This window comes from Anthonomus grandis, chromosome 5 (genome assembly GCF_022605725.1).
Source record: "Anthonomus grandis grandis chromosome 5, icAntGran1.3, whole genome shotgun sequence".
In the NCBI taxonomy this organism is placed as follows: domain Eukaryota; kingdom Metazoa; phylum Arthropoda; class Insecta; order Coleoptera; family Curculionidae; genus Anthonomus; species Anthonomus grandis.
The window spans coordinates 22,868,508-22,884,483 of NC_065550.1; the positions used below are offsets into that span (position 1 = coordinate 22,868,508).

The following is a 15,976-nucleotide window of genomic DNA, read 5'->3' on the forward strand; positions in this document are numbered from 1 at the left end:
CTGCGCCACTTATGCATCATACTTAGTTAATAAATTGATTTGTAAATAATGATTGTAACTTTTGGTAATATTAGACATTATTATTATTATTATTATTATTATTATTATTATTATTATTATTATTATTATTATTATTATTATTATTATTATTATTATTATTATTATTATTATTATTCTTATACTTTGATGCTTCTTAAAATACGTAATCAGAGACTTTTTTTTTGAAGTGATACTTAACTTGCTGATTACATTTGGAAAGTAAAAAAGACAATAAAAAGGTTAGTTTTTTAATAATTGAAATTGTGATTATAATTTAATTTAATAATAGAAAATACATTAATAAAATAAATTTTTAATAATGAATTATAAGAATGCCCTGTTTTACGTCACTCTTTAGAAAAGGAACCCATGTATTATATTAAAATCCTGATAGACTTGAATTACAAAAAATAAATTTAGTCTACCGAAGTAAAATTTAAGTAGGGATAGTTCAGAATTTTCGTCTTTTATTCAAATAAAATTGGATGTTCTTAAAGACCGGTTGTTTTGATAAACGACTCTATAGAATATTCGTCATCTGTTTATCAGAATAGTATTAATGGTTTTTTCAGTTTCTTTAAAAGTGTGTCTCTTTATTATTTCTAAGCAACTCAAGCTAAACTTTTAATCAATTGATAAATTTACAAAATATTCAAAAAATTAGATTACTAGTGTATCTAAAACATAGAAAGATAAGCTTTCTTAAAACGGTAGCTTTCCGAACCGTTGGAAAATTGCCTGTATTGCGCCAATATTTAAAAAGGAGCATTGAAACTGTTTAAATAATTATAGACCTTCTGTGTTATTTTTTAAAACTTTTTGAAATTTGTATTTATTGTAAAATTTACACATAAGTAAAATCGCTTATAACTCTGTACCAAAATGGGTTTATGAAAAAATGATCATGCGTTAATTAAGCTGCTAAATGCTAAATAAGTAAAATGTTCAGTCCTAGATGATTGAGGTCAAGTAGAAGTCATCTGTACGAATTTTCAGAAAGTATTTGATCAGGTCAGTTAAATCAGCACTGTTGCTAACTTCGTTCTTATTGGAGCTACAAAGTCCGTTAAATAACCAAACTAGTAGTATTTTTTTTTGCTGATTGCGTTGGTGAAAACGACATAAAAATCAAACAGCACGTTTTCGAGTTATGTAAAAAAGTTTATTTCCAACATCTTTTAAATATCTCTAAAAGAAAAACTCCTAAAGCCTATGTCAGGTAATCGAGGAGGCATACCGATAGAGCCGTTAATTGATATGAATTGAATATTATGGGAAGAAGTTCCATTTTGTTGGAAGTAGATCTGTTGTCTATCCTTTAAACTTAAATTATCTAAGAAATCACGAAGTGTGATAACCAATATTTCGGCGTACCGCTCACCAGTTAATGCGTCTTGATAAAATACAGGACCAAACTTTCACATTAAAGCATCTCTGCGAATTACAGGAAAGTTCATCGGATTTTTCTGACCCCAATAGTAGGTTTTTTTCCTCTTAAATATGCCCCTGTTGAAGAAACTGAATGCGTCTTTCTAGATCTCCTTGAAGCGTCTTTATAGGTCTGTATCTATACAGCATAAACTTATATGCTTTTTTAGGGCGTGTGAATCATTTCCAAACATAATCCACTTTTTTCCATCAAATTATTAAGTGAGTTAGTCAAATGAGCTTTAAAGTAACCTGCGACATTAATTTTAGTTGCTTCACCTATTATAAAATGTTGCTTGGTTCTAGTTTTTTTTTAAATACACTAATATAAAATTAATTCAAATTCATTCATTTTTGTTTATTATTTTCTTTGGACAATGGTCTACGGATTCACAAATGTAAAATTTACTACAAGTACAAAGAAATTTATTTGTTACATTTTCATTTAATTCATTTACATCAAAAGCTAAGTTTTTGTGCACAAATATCGTAGTATATTTTGCGATGTAAAAATAGTTCTTATCTTAAATTTTTTAGCAATTTTTTAAATTTTATTAGAAAAACCAGGAATAAATGGTAAAATAAGATTAGTGGCAAAATTCGTTAATTTAATTTCATATGCAAACTCTCACACTCTTTAAAGTAATTTTCCTAAAAATCTTGGATAATTGTACTGTATTTAGACATTTTCAATAATATCAGTTGTTATTGTTATAAATTAATATTTTCGGAAATAATGACGTAATATGCAACAAAATGAGTAACTAATTATGAATTCGTCACAATAGTATAGATTTTACCTAAAATTTTCACAAAACTTTTGACAAATATCCCAAGAATGTCTTTTATTATTAGATGTTAGCTACAAATACAAATAACGAGTCAATTATAATATTTTACAAAACAAAAAAAATAATAATAATTCAGGAAACTGCTATAAAAATGACTGGGCATTACATTAAAAAACAAATTGCATAAACACAAGGTTAGTAATCTAATACTTACCGTTAATCTGGAGAAAAGGTCAACTTGTGTTTTTTTTATAAGATCCTTCTTAATTATCTACATATTCAAATGTTTTTTTTTTTGTTCATGCATATTTTATGCTTAATTTAAATCTTTATTTAATTTTTTTCAAATTTCATGTCTTGTATAATTTAAAATATAGTATTTTTTTTAAATGTACTAAGTTTACTAAAAATTTGTATTATTTATGGAGAAGAAACAAAAAAAAATACTTGTAAGAATAACAATGTTTTTTTTTAATGAATTACCCATAGCATTTGTTTATGTTTGTCCAAAACTATGTTCACTTATTCATAAAAATCCTCAAAGATCTCTTACTGTTGTATTTTGACTTGAAAAGTGTTTATTTAAAATTAAAGTGTATATAAAAAAATACTGTTTTTTACGATCGTATTAAAATATAACAAATGCTAATGGAGAAACTATACTTTTCATACAAGCGACTATTTTAGTTTAAAGACATAAACTAAATTTAGTAAAGGATAGAAAGCTATATAAAATGAGTAAAGAAAATTGAAAACAAGGGAACATTAAAAAAATAAATAGAGAAAATTGACTTTTCATTTTTATTTTAAATGCACAAGCGACCAAGACAGGATCACCACTTATGGAGTATGTTTACTATAAACCCTCATCTAGAAACAGGGAACTTTTAAAAATTACCATCTCTCGTTCTTTAGTTCATCAAGTACATATCAAAAAAGCTCTAAGTTTATTAAAAAATTTAATTTACATAAAAAGATATATTCGAAGAAATTAAATGATTAAGATGATTTAATAAACAATACTTTTATAATAATATTAAGCCATTGTTATTTGAGCTTAAGGTAATTTTTAAAATTAGCAAAGTGACAAATATACGCAATAAAAATATACACACATCGGAGAAGTCTAAGGATATTTTTATAAAATAATAAAATTATTAAAAAAAAATTTTTTTTGATGATCAATTTAAATCAAATTTGAAGATTGGCTCATCCTGTAGATTTCTGTGAGACAAACAGAATCTTAACACTGATAACAAATATTTTAGGAATTTTTTCACAAAACAGAAAAAACCAGGGTTTTTATATTATATTCTGGTAGTCTCGATTTCGTTAATGGTACAGAGTTACTGCTTTGCAGAGTGAATAAAAAAATTGTGTTTAATCATGGAACGGCGTCATTTAACTTTGGACGAGATGAATAGAGCTGTAGGACTTCTTCAAGGGGGCATGTGGCAAATTGATGTAGCTGAGCGTCTAGAAGTCTCTCAGAGCATTATAAGTCGATTGTGGTGGCGTTTTCGTGAAACTGGAAATCCAGCTGAACAACATCCAGGACGTGGCCGCGCTACGACAGCTGCTCAAGTGGGGATTTTGAGTTTTAACTGCTAGAAGGCAACCTAACATTACAGATCCTGAATTGGTTATCAACTTGCATGAAGCCAATGTTTGTCTCCATGAAGCCAACCTCCATAATCGAAGGCCAATTAGATGTCCACCTCTTTCCAGAGGCAATCGCGCTGCGAGATTAGAATGGTGCCAAGAATATCAAAACTGGAATGAACATGATTGGGCTACAGTTTTATTCACCGATGAATCCAGATTTGGATTTCATCCAGATTCACGTCGAATGAGGGTATGGAGACGATCTGGAAATGCAGAACAGTTAAGACATGTCCAGGAAGTGTATACATACAGAGAGGCTACAATTATGGTATAGGCTGGAATAATGATGGGCGGTAAAACCGACTTCGTTTTTCCACGTCGCTTCCTTACAGCTCAGCAGTACATCGATACCAATCTTCAACCTGTTGTTCGTCCGTTTGCTGGCGCTGTTGGCCGAAACTTCCACCTAATGCATGATAATACGCGTCCACATGTCGCACGCGTAGTGAGAGACTGGTTGGAGAACGAGGGGATTGATGTATTGCCATGGCCAGCACAATCTTCTGACCTTAATCTAATTGAACATGTATGGGATATGCTCCAACGAAGAATGACTCCACAGATGGGTGACATTTACACTGCCTTTTGTTTCCGGGAGCGACTGATGACTGGCGAAATGGGCAAACTTACCCCAACAAAACATTGACAACGTTATTTTGTCTATGAACAATAGATGTCGAGCCGTCATAAATTAGCGTGGAGGTCATACTTTGTACTAATTTGCGTTTTTTATAAAGATTTTTTTTTTGTATCTAATTTAAAAAACATTTTTTTTTCATTATACAAAACAATAAATTTTTAAAGAAATTGTAGACTTTTTTTTTAATTTTTGTTATAGGCAGTTCTTTATTTTCGTAATTTTGGTTATTTTTTAGTATAGTAAAAGAGTCTCAATTACTATAATTCGGCTATTATTTATCCAGAACAATTCAAAAAAAATAAGGTCAATTTATAAAAATATCCCTAGACTTTTCCGATGTGTGTATTTAATATATCATCACAATGAATTGGGAAAATGTTTTTAGTGTTTAAAGGATTTCCCTAAAAGAAGAGTTTTCCTAATTTAGCATAAATTCGCCATTAGGAAATTAACACTATTAAAAGTTTAATAAATTAAAAATGTAACATTTACTTTTATATCTTTGCTTTCAATTTTTACGAAATAAAAGTAATAATAAAAAAAACTAAAAATGAATTATATATTGGATATAGATTTACTAGCTACGCTGCTTAAAACTTTCTCAATTACAATATCTGAGCCCATTTTTCAAACTCAAAATAGAAAAATATTAAGATCAAAAAAGGTTATAAAGTATTATCGAATGTAACAAGCAGCTATAAATGTGGATAAAAATTGTAACAAAAGTATATTTTATTTTGATGAAAATATCATTAATTTATAGTCAGATTCTTCAACATTTGAAAAGTAACTTATATTACTCTAAGACTTTTTACATTTTTTTTGTTGCGTTATGTATAAACATTTTTAGAAAAGCAAATAAATGAAAAAAAAATGAGGAGATGCAGATTCAAAATAAATAATACATAAACAAACACATATTTTATTACACTAAGTTATACTATTATTTAGTTTTTAACTGAATTGAATAGCCACACACATCATTTTTATTTATTTTAATATTATTCTTTTTAATTTTTTAATTATACATATAGATTTTAGACTTTTAAAGCACAAACTCTTTTTATAATTTTTAGAATATTTTTTACATAAATTAAAACGTCGCCCAAACATAAATTAGGATTAATAGCCAATTATTGGACTAGCGTGTTGTTTAATAAATATCCCCAATTTTGCTTTTAATTTTTCTAAAAAGTCATCAAAAGTTCATATAAAAATAAGTGAAAAATTTTCTTCGCTAAATTAATTCTATCCATTGTTAAAATTAATATCAAATCCCAGTTCATAATTAGATTAATTAAAGGAAATAATAATTTATATTTAAATAAAGAACTCTATATTATCTACCATAAGACCATTTAAGGTGCGTGCAAAATAATCGTTAATTCCACTTACGTTTGTGCATATGCCCCGATATTAGTTCTTTATCATTTGTTTTGACTTTAACCTGAATTAATTTTATATTATCACTGTTATCTTTTAAGTAACTCGACATTAAAATATTCAGTGCGATTTAAATAATTATGTATTTTTTTTCTGCACGAGAAGCATTCGTTTCTCCTACATAACACTTAAGCATTAAAAAATCTCTTTAGAAATAGTATTCACGTAATATTTTTCCTACCATTTGACAGTTACTGTTTAGAGGAAGTTGAATTTACGAGAATAAATATTTAATATTCAGATAAGTATTTCATTGAGTGAACATAGCATAAATTAAATAAAAACATAGAAACTACATTACATTGGCTAGAATATCGTTAACGACTCTTATGAATATTTATTTCACTTTTCTCGCTTTTAGTATTAATAAATAACAAATCGTCATCGCCATGTTGTTTTTCATGATTTAAGGTCCACTTAAGTGTCGGTATACCCAATTAGTTTTAAATTATAATTTTGAACTTTGAAATTTAATGTGTGGGAATTTGATTTTAGTAATATATAAAAAAATAAAGTGTTTGGATATTAAAATTAGGACAGCTTATATAAATAAAATTAAATTGTTAGTGATTTTAAAATGAGATACTCACTAGGCCATAACAGTTGGTATTTCTGTACCGATTTAAAAGTAAGATTCGGTTGCTTCCTTCATAAATTACAAACATAGTTTATCCCAAATTGTTAATTGTCTACAGGGTTTATCAAATGGCGTGTGGCACTTTTGCTATTTTTAATAAGCATCTAAAAGTTTTGCCAATTTTATTTAGTCTTTTAGCTGCAAAGTAATTTCTGACATATATATTTAATAATTATTTTGATTTTTTCAATACCAACTTTTTATTATATAAATATATGATTCTTCTAGGATATTTAATAAATAAACAGCTTTGCCAATTTTATTTAGTCTTTTAGCTGCAAAGTAATTTCTGACATATATATTTAATAATTATTTTGATTTTTTCAATACCAACTTTTTATTATATAAATATATGATTCTTCTAGGATATTTAATAAATAAACAGTTTTTTCTCTAAATTATGTGGTCTTCTAGCAATACGTATTTCAAGAAAGTTTTAAATTTTTATTATTAAATAGCAATAATAAATCATAAATAATATGACTTTGATTTAAAAATTATATTTCTTTCATTTTATTTATGTTAACTTTTTATTAATTTCCTATTTAACTACTTCTATAAGTTATTTTGTTATAACTGCACCAATAACTTCTAAAATCGGCAAATCAATCGGTTTTTCAATGATACATTTTCTGGTTTGACTATAATTCCTTAATTATAGCAAATATTATTTAATTTCTTTAATACTTTTCTAGTAAAAAATATTATTCAAAAAAAATCTAAGATATTTTTATTTTTAATCTAAGCTTTACTATTTTAAAGTCAAAACCAACTTTTATCTATTATTTTATTTACTATTATTAATTATACAATTTGCAGATATTGTATTTTTTATTTATTTATTTTAATGACTTTTTTTGAGGATCCAGTACACCCTATTACCCTACCACATTTATTATCAATATACCAATCACACAAAAAATTTTTTATCAATTTTAATAATAATTAAATATCTATATATAAATTTTGCCAAAGGATATTATCAAATAAATATAAACTGCAGCCTTCTACTTAAAATATTAAATTATTTTAAATGTCTAATATATACATCTATTTTATTTAAAGTTTTTTAACACTTATATATTACCTATAATATTATAAACGTATGTTTACATTTTTATTGATTATTGGGCTTTTAAAATATAGTTTTTGAACTAACTTAACTAGTTAAGTTATTTATTTGAAATATTATTTGAAATAGTTTTTTTTGTAAAATAAATCACCAATTTAAAAGAAAACCTAAATATATACATACATTTACTGTTCTATGCATGATTTTAATGTTTTTAAAACCCTTCTCAAATTTTATTTATTGATTTTCCTTTAATGTCTCTAATTTCCTACTTTTTAATTTCTAACTTTTTCATTTCTTAATTTCCTACTTTTTCTTTAAACTTAGCACTAAGCAAATATTCGATTTTAAATAAAGAAAAAAATTTCTAATACTCAAGTACCATATTAATTTCAACTTTTTAATTTTTTTACTATATATAATTATCCCTTATATTAGTTAACTGAATAAAAATCTAAATATTCTCCTATTTTAAGAAAAAAAAAAACAAAATATTTTTTTATTTATATAAATTTTGCCAAAGGATATTATCAAATAAATATAAACTGCAGTGGCTCACTTAGCTGACTAAACAATTTTAAAAGTTTAAATAAAGATGACTAAAATAAAACTAAACTTAAAATTTATTACTAAATACACCCAGTTAACCTAATATTTTTCTAGTAATTTTTTACTATTAAAAAGTTCACCAGGTTTTGTTCTGACTCCTAAAATGCCTAATGAATTCATTTATCTTTTATATTCCTTCTTCGTTGATGCAATTTTTTTGATTTTTAACTAAAATTGCTTTTACAAATAAATGTTTTACTTTTAATGCACATCCAATTTGGATGTCTCATAGAGGTAGAAACGTAGATTTTAGAAGCGTTTTACTTATAAACTAATCTCAATTACTTTGAGAGTCAGGAACTATCTGCATTTTACCACTTTTTGCATGGTATCATCTTTTTTTAGAGTATTTTATAATTTAAATTAGATAACGTACAAATATAAAACTAAAACTATTTTATTCTTTTAACAAGAAATATTTGCTAGGCCACACCATCTGGTATTCCTCAACCGAGTTAAAAACCACATTGGTTCGCCTCAACCACCGATCTACAAATTAAAAACATATTTCGCCCCTCAACTTTAAATTTTATACTTCGCAATTCTGGCAATGTGCACGTAAAGCGTGAAATTCGACATTCTTTGACTTTTATGACTCAACCTTGTAAAATATTTTCAACCCTTTGCCAGCGTTTTTATTTACAACCCTTTGGGACCGGAAAAAATGTTGTGACCTTAATGTTTTTTTACGCTTTTATTGTCGCCTCAAGGATGCCTAAGATTATTTTTATGAATTTGACAATAAAAGTATCGTAAAAAATGTAAGAATATTGAAGGTCGAAATGGTGAGTCTAGTCGTTGAGATTAAAAGGGTGAATTTTTAAGGTGGTTTATTATTTTCTAGAAAGAGTTACGCAGGTTTTGCCTTCTATAACAGTTCTAATAATAGCATTGCTAACTTTACTGAGCGGTACTTTCAAATTGGGACAATTATGTTCATTTATCAGTCGTTCTATGACATGTAAGTTAACATTAGTATAAATTATTTAAATTGTTATATCAAATATTGAGGGTAATATGCTATTTAAAAGTTACCAGTAAAAATCTGTAATATACAGATTTTTATAAATTTAGTAAGATACGGTTACAACCGTTAAACGAAAAGTAATTTTATCTGGTAAATCTTATATAAAGCAAATTCTTAAATTTTTTATAAAATCAATTTTTTTAAAACCTCTTATAATTTCATAAAATGTCATACATACCATGTTTTTTTTTTAATTTTTGGATGAAAATGTTTTTTGTGCACTCTGTGTATCTCTTCAAAATGGTTTATCTATAAAGTAGTAGTAGAGTCCTGTTATATTCCATTTAAATATTTTTAGAATATCACTTTTAGACATTTATAAGAGTAATTTGAGAGTGTATTTGAACTGTTTCTTTAGGAATGACTTAACTAAGAAAATTACAATATTTAAAAATATTAAAAGTAGTCTGATTTAAAGTATCCTGAATTATCTAAATTCGATTTTTATTTAAATTTTGATGAATTCTTTCTAAATTTCCAGCATTTTAATTTCAATTAGAAATATACAGTTTTATTTTATAAGCATTTTTTATTTAATACGCCAACTTTTAAATATCCAAGGGTTTTTCAAGACTTAAAAATCATTTTATTTATTTGTTTATTTTATAAAAATATCCCTTATTCAAATTTGAAAAAACAAATTTCAAAAGTCTGTTATCTTATTAAAAAACTTTAATTATATTCGTTTACTTAAAAATTAAATTATTTTATAAGTTTAATATAAACATATATTTTATTTAAATTTTTTCACATTTATAAATTATTCATATAATTACAAATGTGTATTTAATTTTTTTTTGATTTTTGGTATTTTAAAACATGGTTACATTAAACTAACTTAACTAGCTAAGTTATTTATTTAAAATGTTATTAGGTTTTTTTTTGTAACATTAATTTTTTTTACATTAAATTTAAATTGATTTACTTTAAACATCTCTAATTTTCTACTTTAATTTTACTTAAAAAGTTCTACTTCTTTTTAAACTTATCACTGAGCAAATATTCGATTTTAAATCAATAAAAAATTTTTTAATACTTAAGTACCATTTTCATTTCAAATAATTATTCGTTATATTAATTAACTGAAAAAATCTTCTCCTATTTCAACAAAAAAAAAATATTTTTTTTATTTATTTAAAATATTTAATTATTTCAGATGTTTTCTTACAATCGAATTATACTGAGAAGTCTTGGTTTACTTTATATAATTTTTTTAATATTCCAACAAAGATCTCAATGAATTTTTGAATAAAAAAAGGAAAGTTAGGTTGAAAATGTGAACCTATAACAAAAAAATTAATCTTTATAAAAATTAAACATCACACTTATTTAGTATTAATTATTATACTAATCTTATGTTATTGTTTAATTAAAATATCGGGAAACAATTTATTACCTGTATAAACATTTGAGCGACATTGATATTAGGAAAATAACTTTTATATTCCTATCTTAGTTTTTTTTTTAGTTAAAATTAAAATCTAAGATACTAGTTAATATGAAAATTTAGAATTTCGTAAATGTTATTTTGATGCATTTTTGCATTAAAATAAAAGTGATTTAAATTAATGTGTATTTAAAGTGTTTAAGCATTATTAAATTGTCATTTTTAACGACAATAAGTTAAAAAGTTAGTAAATAGCATTTATATTAATATTTTTGAAATACGTTTATAGAATAATATGGTCATGTATAACAGTATATTTAAGTATTTCCGGACTACCAAATTTTTCAATTTCCAAATTGGCAGAAGCGGATTTGAGGTTATTGAGCTTGTTAATTGAGGATTACAGCCCTACAACCCTTTAGGTAATTAGGATTAAGTCGAGGATTATTATGTGTGGTGACGATATAAAGGGACGTTGGAAATAAGACAACGAGTTTTCCAACGTGCTAAAAAAGTTGCGTAGAGGTGCGTTTTCAGGTTGGCATTAAGTACTAGGAATTTGTTATTCAAAAAAAACAATAATACAAATGGAAAAAAATTAACCAAATGTGAATAATTATGTTTAAATCATAAATTTTCGCAAAAAAAACAATTTTTTATGCCATAGGACAGTTATTAACTACAATCTCGAAATCAGTTGTGTGTTATTTGTTTAAAGAGCATCATTTTGAAATTCCACGCATATTACATTTACGGCAATATATGATTTGTATTAATTGAAGTCTTTTTTTCCAAAATAGCTGTTTAATTGTCAAAATTTATTGACAATTTAAAATTTATTTTTGGTACAATTTTTTTATAATAATAAAAATTATATGAACTCCAAGGCAATTTTGTCACATCTATTTGAAGCCTAAATAGGGCCAAATCAAGTAAAAGTTATGACGCGTAATATCAACACATGTGATTTAGCATTTATTGACACAGTTATATTTGACGTCGAAAATACGCTTTTAGTTTCAAACTTTTTCTCTTAGGTTGCGTAGCATCTTCACGAAGTTTCATTCAATAGTTGCTAATCATGCATTGATCCCAAAAGCCCTCATAACAGTTTTCAATCGTAGCATTGTTTAATGAAATCGCTTGCCTTGTCCAAATTCTCTGAACATGAATGAGATCAGATGTTAATATCTTTATAATTTTCCAGTAAATATATATGAATAATATATTTTAAAGTAGATTTGGATATATAATGGATACATTTTCAATACTCACCAATAGCATTAAAGTTTTTTATCATTATATGATGGTCGTTTTGGTCCTGTTTTTTCCGAAGAATAAATGAACAACTTTTGAGTAAACTACTCAAGGCATTGTTGAAATTCTGTGCCTGTAAACAATTTCTTAATCTGTAGGTCGACGAATAAACCCGCTCTGATTTTCTTTGCTGAGAATCCTGGGAACTTGGTTTATAAGTATCAAATTTTAGCCCAAGTTTTATATGTAAAGAGACATTGCACTTAACATTGTACTTACTATTACCAATAAATAGACGCAACTTGTTTGGATCATGGATTTCTCCAAGTGCAGGAAACAACTCATTTACATTATTGCAGTAGAAAAAATCTTCTGTTTCTAAGAAATATTGTTCAAAGTTCTTACTGCGTTTTCGGTAGTACGTTACATTAATATCTGATTCTAAATAAGCGCGTTCCTTTAGACGTAAAGCGAGAAGTTCCGATTTTTCTCGTATTAAGTTCTGATGACGACATAAATCATTCAATGCTCTTTGGTATATTACCTCCAATTTTTGGCTATACTTGGAAAACTGACATTTAAAATCCTGGTGTGATTTCTTGAGAACTAAGTAACTATGCTTTTGTAAAGAATGTGGTGCGGCTCTGTCACTGATAATACCATGGGATATACAGCTTTTCTATATTTATGGATAAAAGTAGCAATTAGTCACATGATCGGTAGAATTCCTTCACTTAAATGGCTTACTAACAGATAAGTATGACCGTAGGTCTTTGCAAATTCGTTAAAATGTATAAAACTTGTAGCGCAGGCGGGGTTTGAGGTTCATGTTTTTCTCAATTTTTTGCTCGGAAACCAAAATATTACCCGTAAACTGCGTAAAAAGATGTGTATGGTCAGCTTTTTTAGACACTTTTTTTTAATATATACAAACACCAAATAAAACAGAACTCATTTGGTGGTTCATTTTTGGCTTCAGCGTCTTCAAATTTTCTTAAAAACCCCTTTTTGTTTGAAGTACTTTAAACTTCTACGAGGTACTTGAAAACAAATATAAAAATAAAAGCCAATTTTCTAATGCTACTGAAACTGGATAGCTCTTCGTTACTAATTCTCTTATGAATTTACATGCACGTGCGCCAGGCTTTTTCCATAAATACATAACATTCATTCATAAATTTCTAAAATACAATCCTACAAATGTATGCATGACAATATAGCCGAGCCTCTAGGGTCGTATGTATCCACGTCCACTGCCCTTCATTCGACATGATTTGCAATAACGGCGGATTATCTATATGGCTTCAGCCGATCCCGTATTATCGAAAATGAGAAATTATGATATTGAAGGTCGGGAGCAAGGGGCGTGATGCGCTCGGTTATGCCCATGTCTGGATCAGTTTGGTGAATATATGATAATTGAGATTTAATCTTGTTTTAGATGGCGTATGGAAAATGGCCGATTTGGTAGCCAACGTTGAGAGGTTTGAGGAAAATATGATAGTGGAACGTATTTTCAAAATAACTTTATATTCTTTTATCAAAATAATTTTCTAGAAAGAGAATTATTTTTTGAAGAATACTTGAATCGACTGAAGGATAAAACAAATGTTTTAACAAATGAGTTAAATAACTTGCAGTAAGTACAAAATATCTTTTACAGTCCTAAAAGTCTAAAAGCAATAAAAGATAGCTCTTAAGAGCCTAGAGTAATAACAAATAAAATGTAATAAAAAACAAATAGATATTGAAATTAAAGTCAAATATAAGCAAAAGTTTGAGATATATTGAAAATATTTCTAAATATTAAGACATTTTATAATTATTTTCAGGCATAAATTAATTTCATATCATGCACATAATTGTAATAAATTAAAATTTTTACATATGAGTAAACAAAGCTACAGTCAGGTGTTTTGTGTATGTTATGGTAAGTCTTTGTTGAATTTTCCTTTTTCGGGTTACATAATTTTAATTATTGTTTGGGTCTGATGATGCTCTAGTCGAGCAAAACATGTAACCTTTGTAATTTTATTAAATGTATTTGTGATGCTGTAGATTTTGTATTTTTACCTTTTATAAAAGTGTATGACCAGCATCTTTGGGATAATGGATGCATTTTTCGAGTTTACTTTTGTTATTGTTCAAAATGGCAAGAAGAGCCTACAGGATTAGAAAAAGATAAATTATAATATTAAGTAGTTAAATGTTGATTTTGAAGCCATTTAATAACTGTTTCAAGGAAGACCCTTAATGCATTTATTTTTAAAAATTAATAGTATATGGTTCACTTATTAATAATAAAACCAAGCTTTTTCGTCGAAATGAATAAAAATTATTAAACATGCTTTTACGAAATCTTAGAAAGTAAGAACTGGTTATATTAAACAAAATACTAATAATTAATTAAGATTAAATAAGAAGAGACTGACTTAAACTGCCTGAACAAAAATCATAGAAAATTGAAAAATGGATCACACGTTCAATATATTCTGTAGCTATACAGCATGTAGACTGCTCCTAAAGAAGAATCGTATATAATATCAATAGCTAGGATAGCTGAACAGACGGACGAGAAGGTTGGTTGCTTTGAGCAGTTTCCCTTTAGTAGAACTAAATCTCGCCTACTGTGGCATATTATTACAAATGTCTGTAACATATTTTTAGCTAGATAAAGGTCTTTCTATTATTATTATTATTATTATTATTATTATTATTATTATAAAAAAATATAAAAAGATTTTTTAGTATTATAAAACAAATGCATAGTAAGCAGATATAACTTTGACGCTCCTAGAATAAAAAGAAACTTTATTTATGTAACTTAACTCTCTAGAAAACGTCAAAGTACCAGCAAGAAGGCAAAAAATACATTTGGCAACTTTATTCTCAATTCATGAATTAATAGTTTTTATATATATTATAAAAAGGTTGATCTAGATAAATGATAATATTAAAGGATTAACTTCTTTAAAAGACCTCTTTAAAAGATTTAGTGTTAAATTATCACATGGATTTCTCAAATTAAATGTTTAATTTATTTTTTTATTATTTGGAAAATAATTTTGGAAAAATATTATAACACATGTCTATATAAACTTCAAATAATAAAACATGATATTTGTAAACACTTAGTATATGCGTACTTGTCTTAAAAATTATGATCCAGGCCGTCTACCCATAAGACCGTAGTGCCGCATGTTCAAAATGGACGCGCGGAGATGGCGAATGGCGAAACTCGGCCTGCAACAGTAAAGTTCCAGGAAAATGCACAGTCGTATCGTCGGCAAAATTGCTTAATATATTCATGTAATATTTCTTATTCGTCAAGGGCAGCTGTTCTCGTTTTGTAATTATTGTTACTTTGTTAGTCCCCTTCTAAGAGGTAAAAGTTATTTATTGTTTTAATAACCATAATATTGCTCTTCGTGTATAGTATTTTAGATGGTCCATTATGCCCAATATAACAGTTCAATACAACATAACAGTTTAAAATTAACAGGTGCTTTAAAAATAAATTACCTGTATTGTAATTTATAATGTTTCTATATTGTGAAGAAACTTGTAAAGTAAATTAATTAAATAGTCTAAATAAAAATATCTTTTATAACTTCTTCGAATTTGTGTAGCCTCTGCTTCTGAGTCAACTGACCGTAACCTTCTTTAGATCCTAGGTTTGAAAACATCTACCGCAGAAAAAGGTCTACATTTAAGACTTAGCTTAGTATACAGTGCCCTTATTTCAAAGCAAATTATCCTTTTTTTAAGAAACATATAGGTTCCTTAACGTTTTTGAATTGGATATAGTTCTATTTTATTTAACTTCTAGCTTCATCTACAGGCCTAAAACTGGTAAAAGTAATTCCACTACATAAAAGCGAAGACTTAAGTAAGTTCTCAAATTATAGGGTTATATAACTTTTATCTACTCTCCATACTTAAAAAGTATACTAATATGATTTTAAAATTTTAACCATATGC

General features: G+C 26.6%; 1 long non-coding RNA gene across 1 annotated transcript in view; it reads right to left on the minus strand.

Annotated features, from left to right (window-relative positions):
- Positions 1 to 15,237, minus strand: part of LOC126735930 (uncharacterized) — a 208,662-nt gene extending 193,425 nt beyond the window's left edge. Inside the window, exon 1 of the long non-coding RNA XR_007660550.1 lies at positions 15,142 to 15,237. This is a non-coding gene — a long non-coding RNA (uncharacterized LOC126735930). The remainder of the gene's footprint in view (positions 1 to 15,141) is intronic.
- Positions 15,238 to 15,976: the final 739 nt, after the last annotated feature.